Genomic DNA, 12,685 nt, shown 5'->3' on the forward strand with positions numbered 1-12,685 from the left:
CAAATATAGGCTGAAGACTATATGCCTAATTTACAAACTTACTACAGAACAAAATGGCTTTGGCCCTCCAAGTTAAACAAGCATCCAGCCAGGAGAAAGTCTTCCCAGTTGCTAACAGCACAATAAAAGGAAGTCCTCTAGGACAATGTAAAACTCTTCCAGAGAATGAAGGTCCCAAGTCACTGAGATCCTCTCCCAGCTCATTTGTAATTCCTTGTTCAGGTTTATTACCCTTTTTTTCTCAAACCTGGGAAGGTTTTACAATGAGTAGACATTTACTCCAGTCTGTGGCGGGCTCTATGAACCTCAGAGTGGCTGAGTGAAGTTATAGAGCTGTCAGTGTCTCCATCAACTCTTCTGCACTTTACCTGAAGATCTGCCAAATCACAGGGGAGGAATTAAAAAAGAAAGGCACAGGCTAGCTGGCTTGGGGTTTTGCACATTACCAGAGATTGCTAGACACCAAAATTTTCAACTGATGGATACTTTTTACTTAGGACTTGTGTATTTACATGCTACCTTGAACCTGCTAAAGGTCTGAATGGGGATGTGGCAGCCACCAGTATTTAGAAAGGGAGCATCTGCCCTCTGTAAACCTCATAAATATAATTCATAATGAGGTTCATTCAGCAATTTATTCAAACATTCCAAACTGTGTGGTTACACAGGCCTAGAACAGTATAACCCCTGTCCTCATGTTGGTTTAACTATACACAGATATGGAGCATTGCCCACCATACATATTTGTACATTTGACTTCTGCCAAATAATGCAGGCATATGCTATCTGTAAGGATGTCAAGTGCATAATTTAATAGTTATTTGATTAATTTGAATATCCATGGCACAAAAATGCATTATTTGCTTACAAACATGGGTAAGGTAAAATTAAAGAAAAAAAATGTAAAGGGTCAAATTTCCAGACAAAATTCACTACAAATTATTTTCATCTTATGTATACAATTAGAGCCCATCAGAAATATAATTATGCATGCAAACTGTTTGAGTGGAGGTCATACCAGCTTCTGCATAGGAAAATTCCCCTAGGGAGGTAGATTGCTCATCCAGATTACTTACTGGGCTCAGAAAGCCAAGATTTTTAAATAACAGTTGTTAGTGATTTAATAATACATGAATGCAGCTCTGAGGTTAAAAAATAAAGCACAGAAAATAAAATCCAAAGGGAATAGGATAAGGCTAATGGGCAAATTAATGTATTTGAATTTTTCTTTACATTATCAGTCATGCTTTGTTGACTTCATCATATTGTGTTGCTGTTTAACAGCATTGATATCTTAACTCTAAAATATTCAATTAATATTTTCTTAAATGGAATTAATTAGAAAAATACGATGGTATTCCCATAGTGTGATCCTGACTTCATTCTTTACTTCTTTATTCCTTCACTTGCCAGGAAGAATTGGAAACACTGCATTCAGTTCCACTGATTCAGGTCTTTCCTGTAAAACATACTGAATTGCAGCTGGTTAGTCTCATTTATTAATTCTAGAACGGGTCTTTTTAGAGATGACTTCAGGAAAATTTGTCCTTTTATGAAATGTTCATATTTTGCTTCAATGAAAGATTTGTTTTGACTTCTTAGACATAATTCTAAAAAGATATAGCATTATTAATTACTGCTATGAATTAGTAGAATTATGGAATAGCATTGGATAAAGGTTTTCATTTGTAGAGTGGGCCAAGCTTATGTACCTCAGCTAATTTCCCTGTTTTTTATTTTTCAAGCCCATTCTGCTAAAAAAAGAACAAACCAGTTCTGCTAATGTTTGCAGAAGTCAAATTCCATTGCTTTGTAATAAGCAAACATTACAAAACTGACATTGCTAAGACTTTATCACTGAAAATGTCGATAGCCCATGTAGAAATTAAGATAATTTTTAAAATCAAAGTTTAAACAGATATTGGATCAAAAGTTCAGTGTGTTAAAATTAACACATGGTTAAATCATCATTTGGCCAGATCACCCAATTTAGAAAGATGGCAATCAAATCACAGAAGTTAAAGGATCAAAGATTTATTTATTAACCCTGTATTAGATGATCAAAGAAAATTAAACCGGTTTAATTAAAACTTTCTTATTCCTCTTTCATTCCCAGCACACAACAGTGACATTGAAATAGTTGGTATGGGATCTTTCTACCCATGTTGATTGTAGTCCCTAGTTACAGTTATTAACTGAAGCCCTAAAATCAATTTAGCTAGTCTTAAACAGCTTCTTAAGTTTCATATGCAGTGCTATTACACAATTTCAAAATTAGGCTTTGTGCTTTGTAATTGTGCAGTTGATCCGATACATCTCACAGGATGGAGAATCCACAATGGAGCCCACTGGGCTTTCAGCCTCCCTCAGCACTGGCCCCCCTTTTTGTCTCTCAGGTGTTTTACTTGATTAATCTTGTATTGTACTTGATGAAATGCCTGCAGGTTTCAGACACCGCTCATTGATAAAGAGAGTGATCAGGTCTTATCTCCAGGCAGAATAACTTCATAAAGGCCAGTTAGAGACTGTTACTTCTGAAGATAGAAAATAGCTAGAGAAAGTGCTGTTGAGGATGAATCCTGTGGGATAGTCACTACTGCAATCACTTGGTTGCAGGTGAAAAGGTGAAAAACAGAGTCTCGGGCTGCCTTTAGAGAAAAAAGGCCGCTTATTTTAAATAAATAGGTGATAGCCATATGATCTACTCTGAGTATTTTTGCCTGGTTTGGGTATTCACAAGCTCATAGAAACAGCTGCAAGCCTCATTGTTAAGACTTTCATTCACCCCAAAGGATCTTATGTTCCCTGAACATACTGGAAATCAGCTGAACAAACCCATGATCAATAGCCCTATCACAGCACCAGGCATAATATCTAAGGGAGAATATATGAAGCTTTGCTAATTTTTACACTGTATGGTTTATATCCATTTAATAAGAAAGAACTAATACCAAAGATCTGCTTTTCCATTTTATCAAGCTAAGCTCCATATAATATAAAACTGTTTAAGTATAAGCCAAGTTGTTATCATAGCTGTCAGTCTTCCAGTGCATTCTTTAAAAATTAAAGTGTACATGGATTGACATCATAGCAGTTTTAGCAACAGAGTAAGAGCCCATAGAATTCGCATAGCTAGTGTGTCATAAGTTGCAGTTTCCATAAAAATGTTAAAATAACTTAGCCAATACTATCATAATAAATTTCTTAAAAAAGAATGTAATAAAATAAATTATGTGAAGTGGCCTTCATTTAAAAATTAATGACATATTTCGACCCATTTTTCTAACTGTTTATGTACCACTTTGATACATTCAATGTATCAATATCAGTATACTGGAATAAGCACTATCAGAATGAGAGGCCTCACTGTTTTTATTGTTCATTCCAGTCATTGTTCTAAGTCAACTATTTCAGTCAAAACTAAACCTTCGGACCAAGCTTAAACCTGATATGTCTCCATTTGTTTATTGATTCCAGCTAAGACAGGACCTCAGAAAAAGTAAGTACAAATTATTTTTTTCAGTATATTCCAGGTATTCAATTTGGATTTCTTTCTGAGAGACACAGGCATAAGCTGCTTCAATACTGTCAGTACCTCTGACTCAAACTTTTTGTATCTTTCATTAAGTTAATTGTCTTTCTCTGGATTTTCTCCAGAAACTGTATTTAGCAATTGAGGGAAAAAAGCAATTCAGTCTACAAGGTCACAATATTCTGTAGCTTTGTCTACTCCATCTGTTTTAAGGTGAGATGTTTTTTGTCTCCAGGAGTTATCAAAGGAAACTTTATGACTAAAGACAAGAAGGGCTAGTAAGGCATGTGGGAAGAAGGAGAAGCATTTTCTAAGGTTTTCAAGGGTCAGTGCAGTGCAATTCTACCTTTTGGCTCTGAATCTGTAGAAAACTATAGAGGGAGCCTAGAAAGATTAGCTTGAATGGCTAAAGTTACCTTTTTGGAATACCTCACAGCTGCCAAACTCTTAGGTGGCTAAATTTAGATGAGGTAAATCCCATTCTCAGTGTGGTGCATTTAATCATGAGCTATTTTATAGCAACTATCTCCTACTGATGAAAATTAGAGAAGAATACAATTTTTTTTCTGGATTGGGGTTATGAATATATATAATTTAGGATAATTTTGAAATGTATTTTCTTAAAAAAATTATCAATGTTTTAGAATAAATATTTTTGATGGATTTAAAGAAAAGAAATAAACCCAAGCAGCAAGGTAGTAGTAATTTTTTAGATTATTGATCCTTTGAGATAATTGTGTTCTTGTGGGGAAATTACTGTGAATCCCTGTCACAGGAAATGACCTGTGAAATAAAGTCCAAAGATTTTTAGAATAGTGTCTGAAAGCCTAAGTTTTGTGCTCCCAATGCTTCCTTTGTAATTTTTTAGGATACCTTATTCATGAAACATTTGTGTAAATGGAAATGGTAATCCAGATCTTTATGTAAACTGGAATCTGTCTCTCCAAGATTTCCAGAGTTTTGTCTTTTGTGGGCTGGATCCACATTGTTCTATCTCTTTCGAAATACAGATCAGAGATTGTGTCTTGAAACTAAATCTTTCACATTAAGTATTCTTAAAATTTTATCATACTGTTTTCTCATGCCACGGCTTTACATTTCTCTGTAAGAAAGAGCAGATTAAAAGGAGAAAAAATTCAGTACTTGAGGGGTGGTTGTTTACACAGATTCCTTTCTCCACTATATCAGTTTCAGAGAAGAGATATCAGTGTTCTGTACTGTCATACTTCTTTTATCAAGCCATGTATCCAAATCATTGCAAGAACATTGACTTTTGAGCCTTTATATTTGCTAGCTTAGCAGGAATGGCAGTTTTTCACTTTCTTTCGCTCTTTCTTTCATTCTCTTTCTCTCTTTTTCTTTCATTCTTTCTTTCTCTCTTTCCCTTTCTTTCTCTCTTTCTTTCCCTTTCTTTCTCTCTTTCTTTCTTTCTCTTTCCTTCTCTCTTTCTTTCTCTTTTTCCTTCCTTCCTTTCTTTTTCTTTCCTCCCTCCCTTCCTTCCTTACTTCCTCTATCCCTTCTTGCCTTCCCCTTTTCCTCCTTTCTTCCCTCCCTCCCTTCTTTTTTCCTTTCTTTCCTTTCTTTTTTTTTCTTTCATTCCCTCTTTTTATCCAAGATTTCTCATGATAGTTTTGTACTTCTTTTGCTTCCTTGTTTTCCACTGTTCTGGAATTCCAGTACAGTGAAACAAAAGTAAGACTGTACATGATCTTGCTTTTGCAGATGCTACACTGTGAACTGTGAAAGGTCTATGTAAATTTCAGAATTGCCACAATATCCATCTGCTAACAGAAAGAAAATTAAACAGCAATATGTAGTTTATAGGCCTATCCTCTCACTTTATGATTTTGGAGAATGCAAAAAATCCACATAAATGTCATTCATGTTTGACCTGTTCTTACATAAATGAGTGGCATAATAAAGAAATCTTCAAGATATCCTACTTTAGATTCTACCCATGGGAAAGGGCTCTTCTTTTTGCCAGTTCACTAAGACTTGCCTCATAACTGTCAGATCTTTGTGCTATAACACATACATCGTAGCTGAAAACAAGACACAAAATAAATAAATTCAGGGAATTTCATGAGCTGATTTAATCACGTAAGTGCCTTACACAGTAACTGTTCTTACAGCTGTCTATGTGGGTAAGTATTTCCTGTCAAACTCAGAGTTGTAATTTCACGTTTCAAGTGAAAAGAGCATGGGCTATGATCTGAATTTGGAAACCTCCATATTTTAGTGTCTGGCTATCAAACTCCTCCTCACACAATAATAAATTATTTGAAAGTATATAAAATACTTTAATAACTAAGGGCAAAAGAGTACCATAATGTATCTAAACATTTTTCATTTTAAAGAACTATCCACAATTCTGTTAATAGCTATAGCAATTCTGGCAGAGATATCAATCATATTAAAAAAATACTATATCATGGCTGGGCTTTGCAAATGAAGATTTGGGAAGGGCTCTACCCACAGTTGCTACAAGCATGCTGGTGGTTAAAAAGGCCAATACGAGATAGACACGTCTGGTTGCAAAAGGCACAGCAGAAAGACTCCTTAGGTGGTATATTCTGTAAGACACGATTCTTTCTGCATTGTCTTTTCTCCTCAAGGGTGATCCTGCGTGCTTTCTCAAAAGCATCAGCAGCGTTATAGATGGTGTGTCTCCAGACCTCCTGATTGGAGGCCAGAGTAGACCAGTTACGGTGGTCAATATGGCCAAGGCTGAGATGTTGTTTCAGGGAGTCCTTGTATCTTCTCTTTGGGGCTCCTCTCTTGCGGCAGCCGGTGGCAAGTTCACCATAGAGCAAGATCTTTGGGAGGTAGTGGTCCTTCATCCTGGAGATGTGCCTGCCCATCGCAGCTGTGTTCTCAGCAACATGGCCTCAATGCTTGTGACTGCTGCTTGTTCTAGAACAGATGTATTAGTCACATAATCTGACCAGTGGATGTTTAGGATTGTACGAAGGCAGCATTGATGGAAGCGTTCTAGGAGATGCAGGTGGTGGAGGCCAGATGACCAGATGTGGAACACAATATCTATGTGAAGTGATAGATATCAAACATATGGACGCTTTATAATACTTGAATGTGATAACCTAACCCAACAATACCCACAGAGATAAATCTGCATAGTTGGGCTTTTTGGAAAAGTTTATTTTTTTACATTTGCAATGCTGCACATTATGCTGTTGTTCCTGTTGACAAAGCAATATCATAATCAAGTAAAAACAGACAGGAAGTGGCTTACATCAGTCACCACTAGATGTTTCCTATACTACTGTAAAATAATAAATGTCGCCAACATAAACAAATTAAAAACGGGTAGTGTTTTAAAAAGCTAGATATCAACATTACTGTAGTATTATTGATATTAAACTGGACAAATACTAAAAGCTTGGCATTAGCAGATACTGTAATACAAATGAATTACAATTATCCCCTCGTACAAACCCCAGGCTGGATACCAAACCATGCCCTAACTGCCAAGTATAGCTTATATCTTCCCTACCTCTGGATTCCTCAGTTTACTGATTGTCACCCAGTGGGTCAGTCATGGAAGGACCCAGCACAACCGTGAAGTGCAGTGGAAGTCAGCTCCTGCATTCCTAGTGATCTTAGCTACACCTCCTGGTAATGTTTTTACAATTCTCTATAATTACTTTTCTCATTGTTTCTACAAAATACATTATGAACCAGGTGCTTCTCTGTTTTGAAATGTTTGTGTAAGTAGCTTTGCACTCATTTGTCAAATAAATTAACCTGGCACATTCCTTAATACCTTTATTTTTTCTAACTAATTGTAAATCATTCATGCTCAGTCAAATGTAATCCTTAATGCTCTGCTGGACTTTAATCAAATAATGAAACTAGTGATACAGAAACTACAATAGGATTTTAAATCACTACAGATTCTTTGGATAACATTACAAATGCTGTCTTGTCACATGCCCAAAGACTGCACTTACCAAATGTCTTCTTACTGACTGAGGTGGGTTGAATCTGGCTGGACACCAGATGCCCACAAAAGTCTTTCTATCACTCCCCTCCTCACCTGGGCAGGGGAGAGAAAATAAAACTAAAGGCTCCTGGGTCAAGATAAGGACAAGGGAGATCACTCAGCAATTACTGGTCATGGGAAAAACAGATTCCGCCCAGGGAAACGAATTTAATTTATTGCAAATCAAATCAGAGGAGTATAATGAGAAATAGGAACAAATCTAAAAACCACCTTCCTTCCACTTCTCCATCTTCCCAGGCTCACCTCTACTCTCAAATTCTATACCTCCTCACCTCCAGCAGTGCAGGGGGATGGGCAATGGGGGTTGTGGTCAGTTCCTCAAATGCTTCTGCCAGTCCTTCCTCCTCAGAGGACTCCTCACACTCTTACCCTGCCCAGTGTGGAGTCCCTCCCACAGGAGACAGTCCTTCATGAACTTCTCCAACATGGCTCCTCCCCAGAGGCTGCAGTTCTTCACAAACTGCTTCTGTGTGGTCCCTTCCAGGGACAGATTGTCCCAGCATGGTTCCCCTACAGGGTCAGCAAACCTGCTCCAGCATGGGTTCCTCTCTCCATGAGGCCACAGGTCCTGCTAGGAGCATGTTCCAGCATGGGCTTCCCAAGGGGTCACAGCCTCCTTCAGGCATTCCCCTGCTCTGTTGTGAGTTCCTCTATGGGATATCTGCTCCATGGTGGGTATTTGCTCCACTGTGGACCTCTGTGGGCTGCAGGGGGACAGCCTGCCCCACCATGGTCTTCACAATGGGCTGCAGGGGAATCACTTCTCCAGCACCTGGGAAATGTAAGAAGTCACAGGAAAGCTGAAACTTGAGTGAAATTAGTTAAGAGACAAGTGTCCTCATTGCAGAACAGTAAGTAAATAGTATTTGCAAATACATGCAAGTCCATTCCTAAGAAACAAAACAATATATATATAACATAGCATGTTACACCTTAATACCTTCAGTCCTTTTTGAGTGTTTTTGCTTTTCATTCCAGCCCCTCTTGCCTGTCCGGCTTTTCTCACGCAACTATTTTACAAACTTAAGAAACGTATCTTTGCAACATTCCCTACAACAATGTATTTGCAGACAAAATGGAACAGCCAGTAATTGCAAGACTGCTCATGTCCACAGGCAAGTTCTCTGGCAGAAGGTCAAGTCCATTTCAGAGTCTGAACTATAAAGCTCTTTTGTGTACCTAGAAAGGGTCTTTTTTAGTATTTGTTTTCCATTTACACTGAAAACAAATTTGCGAGTTTCCATTGGTACCTCAGGGACAAGTATACCATGTAGTGCCACTGCCAAGTGAAGATATTGTTGGTATTCCAACCCTCAGCCTTTTTGCATCAATTCTACATACTGGTATATAGCTCTACGTGGGTCATACAGAGTGTGGATAATTACTTGAGTTAGCAAAAATACTGTGGAAAACAGTTAAATTTAATTAAATTGAGCTGCTGATCTGCTTTACTGTATTGCCTCCACAAGCAGCTACAGCTACAGAAGTGAGTGACTTGGGGTGGCACCACTGCACATCAAACCATGGCTTTAGGGACTACAATCAGTGGATCTACTACACGTGTCTTTATGATCCTTCTTATTTAAGTATATATGTATTAAATAAGTGTGTACTTACAGAAATAGATCACTTCTATATGTTACCAACAGGATGTACAGTTCACTCCCTCTCTTGGGGCATGAGAAAGGTTTGTCTTCTCACAACAGTTTACAAGATGGTGTGGCTGTGGAGAATAAATTTGTTCTCCTGAGAGCAACAGCAATGCAATGGGTGCTGTAGTGAAAGCCATGGTTTTATGGTCATCCTTAAGAAAACTCTTTGAGATCCTGACTCCAGAGGATGACAACACAGGTAAGAGACCCCTCTTCCTCTTTGCAGCTTGCCTGAAATGGCTCAGGCTTTAGACCTTTATTTCAGTTGGCTGAAGTGAGGCAAGCCTATGTAAGGGGGGTATATTAGTGTAAATAATCAAAAATTTTTCCTTTCCTGAAGAACATGCCCCAGCATATTTGAAATAGTTCACTGTTCTCTCAGTACACCCATTAAGTTACTGTTTAAGTCCTAATTCAGAGTTGTACTATCTTCCAAGAAAACGTTTTGGTTTTATTGGTACACTAGTAATTACATACATGGATCAATTATTTCACTGTTTTTCTGTGCAGTCCATATATGTCTGTGTGCTTAATTATAAAATAATGTAGGATTTATTTGCTATGTTTTTAATATACTGGCCAAATTCCCAGTTCATTATTGCTTGATGAAATAATAGTTAAGTTAAAACATGTTGATTTTTTTTGCTGTCTATTTATTTTTGTTATTAGTTTAACTTTAAGGCAGAAATATACATCTTATCGTAATCTGAACACCATTGTAGAGCAAAGCAGATGGGATACTGTAAATTGAGCAGACTTCAAGGTACTCCAGTCTAGCATGATAATCTTTCTCCTGCTAGATAACCAAAGACTAAATTATTTCCTTTATTTAGGACCCATCCTCTGACAGGAGCAAAGAATGAATGATCCTTCTTGGAGCACAGATATGTATCCTGAAAAGTATTAGACACTGATCTTAGTCCAGCAGCTAAGTATCTAAGGACTTCAATGAGTGAGGGCCAGAGCAATCAGCACCTTGCAGAAGGGAGTTCGTAGTGAAGCAGCCTCTGCAGGAGATGCAATCACTGCTCTTAAGAAACGAGCAGGCTGTTGCAGTATGTGGCTCAGTTAAGAGTGAAAAAAAAAAAAAAAGCTGAATATAAAAGCAGATTTAAAGTCTTCACTTCACGCAGTCTTTTAATTATATCTCTAATTAAACCTATGGTGCTCAGGAATCTGTATTGCCATTTGAGAAAAGTTATTTTGACATAGCAAACATATTTTTAGAAAATACAGGGAAAGCTCATCATGCTACAAATTGGTATGGATACAATCTACAGCAAGGGAGAAGACTGAGAAGCTAAAACTATGAGAGATGCTGTACCTTAACCCCAAATGAAATAACAGACCTGTTAAGGAGCCTGGGGTGATTCAAGGGCAAGGGGACTGAGAATCACTGCAAGGCTGGCAAGAGCTGTAGAGCACCCAATCTTACTAAGACAACTGGAACTTTAGGACATAAATAACACATACCATGCCAAAGCCAGTATGAAGGCATTAATGTCTGTACTCAGAAAAAATAAGAAAAAAGTAATGTAAAATTTAAAGTTGTAGTATGGAAATAATAAACAAGACAAAGGATATATACTTCATTCATAGTGTTTTTCATTTATAAAACATGACATAGCTTCTTAAAAATACATTACAGTAGGTTCCATGAAAAAATGTGGCTGGGGAAAAAAATTAGAAACTGAGGCTGTGGCTGGGATAGCATTTCCATTTAATTTCTTCTAAATTTCAATATTACATTCTAGTTTGTACTGTCTCAGGATTGCTTGATTACAAATCCCTCTAAAAATCCTTGACAGAACACAAAAAGTGCTTCCCAGTTACTAAAGAGAGTCACCGGTTTCTGCATTCAGATACATTCAAACAATATGTCCTTTTAAACTCTAAATGTCTCATTGCATACAACCTTCAGCAATGAATGTGCACTTTGGTGCATATGAAAGTCATGGCTGAGACATCAAGATGTTTGATATACTGCACATGTACATTAGTTTTCCCTGATGATTTATATGCATAGCTATTGGGTTATCCAAATATAAACTTGCACATAGCTTCAGAGCTTGGAGAGTTCCCACCCTTTTTAAATGCAGGCAACCTTTCTTCGCCATGAATTCCCATTAGGCCTCTATAGTGCACTTGCCAGAAGGCTGAAGTTCAGCAGGTGTGGTCTTTCTGTAAATATTTCCCAGTGGAAGTTTAATGTGAACCTCTCACACACATAAAAATATAATACTCAGAGAAATGTTGCTGGATGAGGACCTCAGATTTAAAACTCAAAGGGGAAGGGACTATGTCTTTTCGTATACACTAGCTAAATGTATATGAAAGCTGCTAAATCATTTAAAGGCATAGTTCTGAAAAGCCCTTGGCTTATTCTGGAAACCAAAAGAAATTCAGGCTACTTAACAATCAGTATAATGCTTTACAAAATGAAAGCAAAAAAGTGTAGCTACATGTTTCCAGATAGGTGACATGAAGATTATTCACTTAGCCTTTGCAAAATATTGGAGCTTAAATATTGTACAAAGGCTACATGTTATTAAAATATATGCTGTCAGTGCCTCTTTGCACTGTCATGCTCATTAGGACACAGTAATTACAGTAGTGCTCTTCTGAGAGGTAGATTACACTTCTCACACCTTCTGTTAAGGATCCAAACATAATGCAACCTTATAGCTAAAACTGAACATATCAAGAATTGACCTGAGAACCATATACCATTTAAATTGAGATATTATTTAAAGAGAAATTAAAATCGACATCTTCTAATATAGGGAAGCTACCCTCCCCCTTTCAGCTGAACAATTTGTCCAAAGGCCTGAGTCTGGACTCACTGCACATCCCACACAGCTGATTCTAAGAACAAACAATTCCTTTGGGGTCTAGAACGCACACTGGATTCTGACTTAGTTGGAATAAATATATTTTCAGCAAGAAAGAAATCAAATTAGCTCAGTTTTGAGGCACACATGATCAGAGAAATAAAAGCAGGTGTGCAGTATAATTTCATTATGGAAACCTACATTTCAAGTGAAAATCTACAGTCAGCTACAAGAATTACAGAGAAAGATGCTGCCTATTCAGTTATCTATTTTATGAATGCACTATGTGGATCATTACCTTCTGCCTTCAGCAAAACTCCTTTCCAGTCCACCTAAATTTCACTAATTAATGTTGTATCTACATCACACAGTGAAAAAAAAATAAATTAGGGGGCTCTTGCACTGGAAGCATTTAATTCATTTTTTTTTTAATTAAGGGTTATTCTAGTAACAAAAGGAAAAAAAGCCTACTACCTTTAGGTGACTGTTTTAGGAGGCAAGATCTGTCATCTTATGATGGAAAAACACTATTTCATGTGATAAAGAATACTGACATTTCTCTTTAACATATGTTAATAATACGACCTATATCCCTTTTTGGTTTCCTCATGTCTAAATCCACCACCTGCAGTTTGCATTAGTAAAG

At 37.2% G+C, this 12,685-nt stretch overlaps 1 long non-coding RNA gene across 1 annotated transcript; it reads right to left on the reverse strand.

Moving 5' to 3' along the window:
* Nucleotides 1-813: 813 nt before the first annotated feature.
* LOC108640676 lies at nt 814-8,452 on the reverse strand. Its single transcript, XR_001921373.2, has 3 exons — nt 8,084-8,452; nt 7,504-7,589; nt 814-1,459 (listed from the first exon to the last, which is right to left on the reverse strand). It is a non-coding gene; the product is annotated as an uncharacterized LOC108640676 (long non-coding RNA).
* Nucleotides 8,453-12,685: the final 4,233 nt, after the last annotated feature.

Source organism: Manacus vitellinus, unplaced genomic scaffold (genome assembly GCF_001715985.3).
Source record: "Manacus vitellinus isolate BGI_N305 unplaced genomic scaffold, ASM171598v3 scaffold_4_pilon, whole genome shotgun sequence".
In the NCBI taxonomy this organism is placed as follows: Eukaryota; Metazoa; Chordata; class Aves; order Passeriformes; family Pipridae; genus Manacus; species Manacus vitellinus.